The sequence below is a fragment of the Podarcis tiliguerta genome, assembly GCF_965153285.1.
Source record: "Podarcis tiliguerta genome assembly, chromosome: 11".
NCBI classification, from domain to species: domain Eukaryota; kingdom Metazoa; phylum Chordata; class Lepidosauria; order Squamata; family Lacertidae; genus Podarcis; species Podarcis tiliguerta.
In genome coordinates, this window is record NC_139544.1 from 16,649,425 (window position 1) to 16,660,918 (window position 11,494).

An 11,494-nucleotide genomic window follows, 5' to 3' on the forward strand; every position below is an offset into this window, starting at 1 on the left:
ACTGCTAGGACCTAGATTTCTCCCACTTATTTCTCCCACATCAGGATCTGAATTTATTGTGACTAAACTAAGATGGGAGAAGAGGTAAAATGTGATTGAATTCTCCTAACCAGAGAGATCTTCAAAGGCTGGAAGCAAAGTTGAGGACTTTCTTCCTTCAAAATCTGGTCTCAAGTCTTCCCTCAGCAGTGTGATGCCAAATGTCAGGGTGTGCCCAGCACAATGGGGAACTTTGTTTTGTAAGGATTAATTGCTCAGTTGGTTGCTGAAAGCACTTATGAGCATGCCTTTTAGCAAATATACATTCTCTTCTCTTCAAAAATATTTATACACCAGTGGCCATTTTGAACTTTCCCACGTCTCCTTCAGGCAGAGTCCTTTTCTTCAAGTACCTAGAAGTTTTGTAAGAATGCAAGAAGAATTCTAGCTTCGTGTTATGGGAGCATAAAAAGAAAGCACTCTTTCTACAGGGAGCAAATAAATCCAAAATGGCTGAATTAGTATCCTGCCTGCATTATAAATAGCCATTAAGGTGTGAAAACCGCCAATCACGCCTTCTGTGCAAATTCCATTTGTATTCATCTCACTTATGGAGCTGAGGAGAACTGCAACTCAGTAGGCTGAACCAAAGTTTCCAGTTTGGAAAATGTCCAAGAAAATATATTTATATTCTTTCCAAGCTATTTTTTAAGTTAGTTGCTATATAATCACCATGAAAGAGGTATTATAGTCTGTCAAGCAAAGTTTACTTGTTCCTACATTAAGAAATGGGGATCTTTATCAGCTGTTTGCAAAAAAAAAAATCTCTTAACTGGCTGAGTTTAGTTGGAAAATCATTTTAGGAAGTAATGATATATGCAAGTTTACTCCTTGCATTTAATCTCTATGATGTAGGGACTAAATATGATATTGCACATAAAACATGAAAACATGCAACTTGTGCTATTTAAAACCAAACTCTTCTCCATTTGACTTGGAATCTTCTCATTAATTAAAAGCTTTTTCAGCAGATCTGGGGAGGGGAGAGGAAGAACACATTTTCCTTAACATTTTTTTCTGACTTTCTTCTGATCTTTTGATGCATACATACAGATAATACCATTTGCATCCATCTTAGCATACCACCTTCTAGAAATAAAGTTTTCAGCACATAAATAAGACCAGGGGGTGGGATAGGGATTTTTGAAAGGAGGGCACAGATAAAGAATCGAGAGATTATCTTCCAAATTTAGAAGATACTCATCAAACAAAAGACCACTAAGATTGGGTGCTCTGGTCCTGTACCTTCACAACCATCAACAGGAGAGTCAATGAGATTTTCACTTGGAACTTTCATGAAAGCAAGGGATCAGACCAAAAGATTCTATGGATGGGCCTACAATCTTGTTGATAGCATTCAATGAGAATTTTGCTGAGAATAAGAGAGTAGCATAAAAGAACCTTTGGGCATCAGGAAAGCACAACACTGATTGTGCATCTCCAATGTCTTACTTTACACTTTTGTCTAATTAAGAAGAAGAAGAAGAGTTTGGATTTGATATCCCGCTTTATCACTATCCTAAGGAGTCTCAAAGCGGCTAACAATCTCCTTTTCCCTTCCTCCCCCACAACAAACACTCTGTGAAGTGAGTGGGGCTGAGAGACTTCAGAGAAGTGTGACTAGCCCAAGGTCACCCAGCAGCTGCATCTGGAGGAGCGGGGAATCAAACCTGGTTCACCAGATTACGAGTCCACTGCTCTTAACCCGTACACCACACTGGCTCTCTCGGGCCACTGATATGAGACTCATGATACAACCAAACATTATTTACCTGAGCAAATCCATATTCTTGAATGGACAATTATGAACTCTACCAATATCATGAGCTATTTGTAGCTCTTCCACTAGCTCCTGAATATGCATTTCATAAAATGAGTTTTCTTAGGCACATAGCCAAGCATGTTTGTACATCTGCATTCAGTTATAAATCTGATGTTACACTATGTATTTGTCTTAATAAACAACGCCTATTTCATGATAAATGTTTGGTAATTGCGTGGCCCTGCGCCCATTGAAACCTGTTTACTCTTGATGTCATAGGCTATGCAGTTCCCAAAAGTGAAAATTGGTTGTCTCCTCCAGGCTTTTGGCAAGACAGATTTTTTGTTTTGCTTTATGAATGCAGGGTGAACATCCTTCACGTGACCCATGCCACACTCCAGCAAGTATGCTCTGTGCATACAAAGATGTTTCCTGAATGTGATGCACACAGGAAAAAAATTGCTACATGCAAATAATAATAATAATAATAATAATAATAATAATAATAATAATATATTTATTACCCCGCCCATCTGGCTGGGTTTCCCCAGCCACGCTGGACAGCTCCCAACAGAATATTAAAAACACAATAAAACATCAAACATTAAAAACTTCCTTAAACTGTCCTTAAAGGTGTCTTTTCAAAGTCAGATAGTTGTTTATCTGCTTGTCATCTGACTACCAAGAAGGCCCTCTGCCTGGTTCCCTGTAACCTCACTTCTCTCAGTGAGGGAACCACCAGAAGCTGGACCTCAGTGTCTGGGCAGAATGATGGGGGTAGAGACGCTCCTTCAGGTATTCTGGGCAGAGGACGTTTAGGGCTTTAAAGGTCAGCACTAACACTTTGAATTATGCTCGGAAACATACTGGGAGCCAATGTAGGACTTTCAGGACTGGTGTTGCATGGTCTCGCTGGACACTCCCAGTCACCAGTCTAGCTGTCTCATTCTGGATTAGTTGTAGTTTTTGGGTCACCCTCAAAGGTAGCCCCACGTAGAACGGCACATTGCAGTAGTCCGAGCAGGGGATAACTAGAGCATGTACCATTCTGGTGAGACAGTCCACAGGCAGGTAGGGTCTCAGCCTGCATACCAGATGGAGCTGGTAGGCAGCTGCCGTGGACACAGAATTAACCTGTGCCTCCATGGGCAGCTGTGAGTCCAAAATGACTCCCGGGCTGTGCACCTGGTCCTTCAGAGGCATAGTTGCCCTATTCAGGACCAGGGAATCCTCCACTTCTATCCGCCCCTGTCCACTAAAACCTCTCAACACATCCTGTATCTGGTGCTGCATGTTCAGACATTCATGTTGAATTGTGTCTGCATGTGCTGTCTCTAACACATGGCCAGTACTATCAGTTTTGGTGCATTGATACCAAAAGTACCAATATATAAACGTGTTGAATAAATTAATGATTAACGCTGACCATCTTTTGGTGGGGAACTGATTGAGTGGCACAACACACCCTCCTTGCTTCCTGAAAGGTGATCAACACTGTCAACCCTGACAGTGTTAACCAGGGGTCAGGAAACTTTTTCAGCAGGGGGCCGGTCCATTGTCCCTCAGACCTTGTGGGGGGCCAGACTATATTGGGGGGGGGGTGAATGAATTCCTATGCCACACAAATAACCCAGAGATGCATTTTAAATAAAAGGACACATTCTACTCACGCTGATTCCTTGACTGTCTGCAGGCCGGATTTAGAAGGCGATTGGGCCGGCTCCAGGCCCCCGGGCCGGGCCTTAGTTTGCCTACCCATGGTCTTAACCATCTGCTTTTCTTGGGGGGATCTTTGTAGGCTTTGAGCATCCTTGGATTGGGTCCCCGAGCTCCATCTCACTATAAGAGTGATGACAGAATTTCTCATTCATTGTGGGAGCCAGTGTGGTGTAGCGGTTAAGAGTGGTGGACTCGTAATCTGGTGAACCGGGTTCGCGTCTCCGCTCCTCCACATGCAGCTGCTGGGTGACCTTGGGCCAGTCACACTTCTCTGAAGTCTCTCAGCCCCACTCACCTCACAGAGTGTTTGTTGTGGGGGAGGAAGGGAAAATAGATTGTTACCGCTTTGAGTCTCCTTTGGGTAGTGATAAAGCGGGATATCAAATCCAAACTCTTCTTCTTCTTCATTGGGAAGCCTCGGCACTTGAGCCAACCTCTCTGTCACATTTTTTCAAAATAAATAGATATGCATTTAAAACATAATTACAACAAATGGTTAAAAGCAGCATCACAACCCAGCAGCATCACTAAAAATTGTTGAAGATGTTAAAACCAGACAATTGACATGATTTTGGAAGGCCTGCGCAAATTTTAAAAAATCTTCACAAGGCAATAGTGTGGGGCATGGTTTGATGCCCAGTGAAGGTCCCTTATTCGGAAAATAATTCCAAATAAAAGGATGCACTCACCTAACTTCAGAAAGAGGGGCAAACTGGAAGAGAGCATCTGATGGTAAAATTAACATGAACCAAACACACAAAGAGATGTACACCAGGCATGGCCAAACTTGGCCCTCCAGTTGTTTTGGAACTACAATTCCCATCATCCCTGACCACTGGTCCTGTTAGCTAGGGACGATGGGAGTTGTAGTCCCAAAACAACTGGAGGGCCAAGTTTGGTCATGCCTTATGTACACAATCTAAAATAGGCAACAGAATAGAATTTTAAGGTTGGAAGAGACCACGAGGGGCGTCTACTCCAACCCCCTGCAATCTTTTCCCCAATATTAGGGATGCTTTTAATGTTTGATGTATCACAGTATTTTAATATTCTTTTGGAAGCTGCCCAGAGATGGGTGGGGTATAAATAAATTATTATTATTATTATTATTATTATTTGGGACTCAAAGATTAAGAGTCTCATGCTCCACTAATTGAGCTATCCCAGGGTGTTCAAGGTATAACCTATAAGATTTGTTATCTCCAATATGCAGTGATACGAATATTAGCCAATGTTATTCATAGAGATGGATTTTCCTAAGCAGCTGTTTTGCAATTCAGTCTCTCTTTCAACCACAGCTCCTCCTAAATCAGTAACAGTTTACTAGTGGGAGAACGAGGGGGGGGGAGTTTTTTTAGAATTGTTTATTGTAGTTGAATGCTTTGATTAATAATTAACAGGTTGGGAATAAATAGAAGAATCGCTTTTGTTACCATGAAGTATAAGCTTGTGTGTTTATTTTTAGGAAAGTCAAAATTATTCAAACAAATGGATTCGCTTCATTTGCTTCCCACCCCCCGTGTGTGGCAGATGGGAACTGGAGGTTTTTGAAAATATATGAAGGCTCGCTGTCCTACCACATGTTGTTTATTTGAAATGTTTCTGTTTTGGGATTTTTTTTCCTCAGCCACTGACAAGGCACATTATTTGATTTTGTAGAAATCAAATTGTAGCTCACCATTTAGAATCCTTCCTATTGTATTTCTTCAAGCAGAATGCATGTCAATTGCTGTAAGGAGGCGTATATATTTCTTGCACTGTCTTAAAGATGCCCCCCAAAATAATAAAAAAATAAACAGTGCTTTCATTTGCTTTATTAACACCAGAGTATTAAAACGGCTCTGTAAATGGGTGTTGAGATGCCAGCCTTGCCTTGGAAAATATTTAAGCAGTATTATATCGTAGCTGAACATTCCAGCCCCCTCCCCTCATCCTCCTCGGTAAAATTAATGCTTTTAGGCTGAATTTATGTCTGTCAACAAATAATGATCATAGATGTGAGCTGGCTCATAATCCAGAGGTACTAGGTTACAATGTGTTGCCATGGAAACAGTGTTTTATTGCATTTTCTCTACTTGATTTAAGCCATTTGACAATCATAGCAACTGTTTGCCTGTCTTCCCACATCATAAAAAATTCAAAAACCACAAAACAACCTAAAGCTGAGAATATATACAGGGGTTGGACCTCGGAATTTGAAAGGGGGCAGAGAAGGAGGATGAAATGACAAGCTTATATTTAACACGGACCTTTTGTGAACAGTTTATCTCGCCGAAATGTCCAGGAGTGTTGGAAAATTCAATCAGTGGTTAGTGGTTGAATGGCTGTGTCTTGCCTGTGGTTTGTTTTGTTTATTGCATCATATATCTTTTATGTTCAGGGGAACTTTAGCTTGAAACAGCATTTTCTTTAACAAAGGCCGTGTTTCCTCGAACACTGTTTATTGCATCTGAAACGTTATTCGTTGAATCCATGGTCCATTTTCAATTGAGCAAAGGTCTGTAACTGAATACTGCATGTCTGTGTTTATTCAGGACCCAGAGTAAGAAATATCCCCCGTTCATCTCACATTAATCACTTTCCCAGTGTTCAACTGAGGTCATTGCCACATTCCTAGCAGTATTAAGCCGAGTCAAGATTAATCACGTACATTAAACGCTGCAGGAGAAGGACGTGAAAGGGATCTGAAATTAGACATTTGGTAAGAGAGAAAGAGAAGGAGGGAGGGAATTGTGTAACAAAATATGTTTGTGGCTTTACCAAGCATTCGGGATTTTTCTTCTCCTTTGCCATAGTTTACCAATGTCAGGTTTTCAAATTATTCTTATTAGAAAACCATCCACAGTGAAACACTGCTAACTTAGTTTAATTCTGTTCCTGAGAAATTCCTGTTCTTTAACGAAGCAGTGTAGCACGAACACAGTTAAGCTCAAAGAGGTTGTGGCGGTTTGCTGCTCAAAGTATTATTTGAACAATCCCAAAAGTCTTGGATCTAATTGCACATGAAATTAAGTGACCATTAGAATAATAATAAAAAAAAGATTAATAGAAACCCTTCTGTCTGTCTAGCCAGCTGTGAGTGGGAAGGGCCTTTCTGGAAGAAAAAATATATCTGGGCAAACTCCACAGTGCTGGTTACTTCATACATGTGGCTCAGAAATAGCATATTCAGAGACCAGGAAGACACATACACACTAAGTTCCAGATAGCTTTAAATGTGAACTGGCCTAGTTCACATGAGAGTGAGTGGCCAAATGTGCCAGAAGTCTAGTTCAATCAAGGAAGAATACCAAAATAATCACATGAAGATGGCCTCTGTACACTCTATGAATCATAAGGCCCAGGCTACCTGTGTGGTAATGGGACACGGGTGGCGCTGTGGGTTAAACCACAGAGCCTAGGGCTTGCCGATCAGAAGGTCGGCAGTTCGAATCCCCGCCATTCAGAAGCTGGACTCCCATCACCTCCAGTCAACAAAGTCAATGGTGGGTGATGATGGGAGCATCTAGAGGGCACCTGCTTCCCTGTCCATGAACTAGGGGTTGAGTTCAAAAAATAACCATCAAGACCTTTTATTTTAGAAGGTCTAAGAAGCATTTATTTCTTATGCCAAACACCCACCCCCATTCATATAATGGCATTTCAGGCAGAGGGTGACTGTACCACATTCAATAAGCTGGAGCCTATGTGATAAAGGAACTATCTTATGGAGCTGTTGCACTGAGTCGTCAGGGACTAATGATTCACCTCTTCATGGCCAGAATCTGGAGCACTTATGGGACATCTTTTCTCACACCCTAGTTTGGCCTAATACTACACACTGATTTTATGCAGTTATTTCTGTGCAATTTCCCTCCAAGCCTGGAAATAGGTTCCCTTTAAATCAATAAGAGCTGTTGTTAAATCAAGCCCCCACCATAAATAGCCCGTGTACCTTCTGTGTCTTGGCCCATCACACAGTCTCTCCTCTCAGCCTCATTGTTTCAACAGGAATTAAAAGAATGTCTACAAAGTGAAGCACTTTGCTAACAAACCCATGGATGCTGAGCATACCTAAAAGTTTCGTATGGAATACCCTCTGACATTTCTCCGATGAAAATAGAGATGTCCTATATAATAATAATAATAATAATAATAATAATAATAATAATAATACCCCCCTCATCTGACTGGGTTGCCCCACCCGCTCTGAATAAACATTTTAGGTGTTTGTACAAGTGCAGAGCAAGAAATCAAGCAGTAAGATTTGAGCACTGAAAAGTCATATGAAGAATGCATGTACAAACAAAAAAATTCAACAAGCCTGTACATGAAATTTTACAACATGTGTTTTATAAGAAACATCTCCCAATCAATATATGGTGCTTGGGAAGAAGTATCTGATTCCTAACATAATCTAAGTCTGAGGATGAACTGTCTTGAGCGCTACTGTTCAAAGTTCTTTGAAAGTAGATTTCCATTGACTTGAATGTCCAACAGATGGATATCAACCACCTTTCTCTGAAAAGGGGAGATATTTCTTTTTTAAAAAACCCCAAGGACACAAGTTCCCCTGATTCCGAATAGGAGGTATAATGTCTTTATAATGCAATAATTAAAAGGGGGAAGAAACAATTACGGCAGTCTTATCTGGACCTCGCAGCTGTACTTCTCTCCGTTTGCGTTGCCAGTGTGTGTTGGGAGGTTATGACGAACCATGAAAATTGCATCTTAAGAGGAGTTTTATTTCTCTTCCTATGATTTGATTGAAACAGACAGCTACATTTTGTGTATATATAATTAGGCAGTAAAATAGTCTTTGAAGGCAGATTTCCATTTAGTATGTGAGTCACACACACAACAGGCTTTCATTCAACAGCCAAGGACTGATCTTTTTAATGCTTCAGCTCGCTCAACATGTTTTCTGAATGCAGAAGAAAGAGATAAAGAAAGAGGGGGAGAGAAAAATATAGCAGAATAAGTTTTTAGGCCACATTTCTCCATCCTAAGGGGTGGGGGTGGGGAAAGCAAATATGAAAATCCAATCGGACAAGTCTGTGGTGATTTAATTTTACAACACACTATCTCCCCCACTCCCTGGTTTTTGGACAGCGTTGCAATGAATACTGCACCAGTTCTAGGCATAGCTAATCCCACTCATAAAAGACTATTGTAGCAGTAAAACTGAGACTGGTTGTGTGTGTGTGTGTGTGTGTGTGTGTGTTTAAATCACCACCCCTCACCACTCCAAACAAACACCCCAGGATTTTCCTCTTCATGATTTCTTTTTCAGTGCAGACTTTCCCCTTTAAAGAATAATGATAAAATAAGGAGACTTTTTTTTAAAAAAAATAAGAGCCACATTTTGTTCAGAATCATGTTAGAAGGAACCATCCACGAAGCTCCGCTGCCCTCGCGAAATGGGTTGTTCGTGTGTTTATTTCCTCAGCGAAATATTTTCTCACAGGCTGAGTCAGAAGAAGGAAATGCATAGAATGAGCAGTGCTTCAACTTTCATGCTTCCCTGATGCCCATTTCCCCATTTCCCTCAAGCTGCTTCAGTGGGAGAAAAAATGACACTTGGTGCTATCTGTGTCTATGCCTGTTCTGTACAAACAGGTGGCTAAACTGTGGCTGTTTCTCCAGCAACCCTCAGGAAGACGCCCTTTACTGAGCACTGCTCACTTGCCACACAATGGTTACATTCACATGTAACAAGAACCCAAGTACCTTGGCTTAATAAGCCCTCCTTGTGTGCACAGACCAGTTGTTCCTTCCTTTGTGCGAGCAGATAAACGAATCAGGAAGGGAAGAACTTAGTGGCATGTCTGAACGCAATGTTGTGGTTTATTTCTCCCTAACAAAAATCCATAGGCCAACAACAAACCATGGCTTCAGCTCTTTAGCAATCCTGACTAGATTGAGTCTCCATGGAGGCAGGGAGCTCGCTGCTGCAAACAATTGCCTTCCAACTTGCGGGACATCATGAAAACGGATTGGAGTTCGCAGGTTTCTCCCCACTGCCCATCCATGTTGCCCATTTTTGTAACACCTAGGTAAAGGTAAAGGGACCCCATTAGGCCCAGTCGCGGACGACTCTGGGGCTGTGGCGCTCATCTCGTTCTATAGGGCGAAGGAGCCTGCGATTGTCCGCAGACAGCTTCCGGGTCATGTGGCCAGCATGACTAAGCCACTTCTGGCGAACCAGAGCAGAGCACGGAAACGCCGTTTACCTTCTCGCCGGAGCGGTACGTATTTATCTACTTGCACTTTGATGTGCTTTCGAGCTGCTAGGTTGGCAGGAGCAGGGACAGAGCAACGGAAGCTCACCCCGTTGTGGGGATTCGAACCGCTGACTTTCTGATCAGCAAGTCCTAGGCTCTGTGGTTTAACCCACGGCGCCACCTGCATCCCTTATGCTTCAAGAGAGTGGACTCCTAATGCTGCTAATCATTGCTATTGACTTTCCTGTCTTAGGTACATCTTGCCATCCACACCACCAGTCGTGAAATAGCCATGGTGGACCCCCAAATCCCATAATGTAATTTACGTGTGATTGCCCGATTACTGTCAAAACGAAATGTCAAAAAGGAAAGCGCTTAAGCCAGGTGTGGTTTCATTAGGGGGGAAGCATGTTGTTGAAACTGCAGAGGCCAGAGAGGTGTTATCAAAAATTAAAGCAAGTTGTTTAATTAGTGCTATAACACTCTTCTGTTTAAGTGCTGTTGTGCAAATATTTAAGTACTTTTAAAATAGACCAAAGATGTATTTTAGTGCTAATGAGAAGATTTATTTAAAAATAAATAAATGGAGTGATAAAATGGTTGAGAGTAAAAGTGGTGATATCTATGTCTAGCTGACACGTTACGGTAGATTCTGAAATCGCACGGAGAAAGACGAGCCGAGAACGATTCACACCTGTCAAGATTGCAATACCATTCCATAAAATAAAATAAAAACTCATTCCCCCCGCCTCCCTGAGAATAGATGGTAGAACCAACAAGAAAACCCAGGATGGCCCTGTAGCAGAATAGGTCAGTGCATCTGTTTGTGAACTAGAAAGTGGTGGTTTGATCCCACCCAGGGATGGCTGTGGGCAGAATTCCTGCATTGCAGGGGGTTGGACTAGATGACCCTTGGATCCCTTTCCAACTCTTAATTAATAATAATAATAATAATAATAATAATAATAATAATAATTTGAACCCAGCCCATCTGGCTGGGTTTCCCCAGCCACTCTGGGTGGCTCCCAACAGATAAAAACACAATAAAAGATCAAACATTAAAAACCTCCCTAAACAGGGCTGCCTTCAGATAGTTGTTTATTTCCTTGACATCTGATGGGTGGGCGATCCACAGGGCAGGTGCCACCACCGAGAAAGCCCTCTGCCTGGTTCCCTGTAACCTCACTTCTTGCAGTGAGGGAACCGCCAGAAGCTCCTCAGCGCTGGATCTCAGTGTCCGGGCTGAACAATAGGGGTGGAGACGCTCCTTAAGGTATACAGTGGTACCTCGGGTTACAGACGCTTCAGGTTACAGATGCTTCACGTTACAGACTCCGCTAACCCAGAAATATTACCTCGGGTTAAGAACTTTGCTTCAGGATGAGAACAGAAATCGCTCGGTGGCGGTGCGGCAGCAGCGGGTAGCCCCATTAGCTAAAGTGGTACCTCAGGTTAAGAACAGTTTCAGGTTAAGAACGGACGTCCAGAACGAATTAAGTTCTTAACCTGAGGTACCACTCCAGAACGGATCCCGTCCGCAACTGGAGGTACCACTGTATGACTGAAACCCTTCTTTGGAGGCCCTGTATCAGGAATTTTTTTATGTCTGATGTTTTACAGTTTTTTATATGCACAATGGCTAGGGAAACCCAGCCAGATGGGCAGAGTATAAATAAATTATTATTATTATTATTATTATTATTGGAAATTAAAACAATGTCCAGACTTCAGGATTCAAAAACTTTACATGCAGAAACTTATAGTTAGAGAC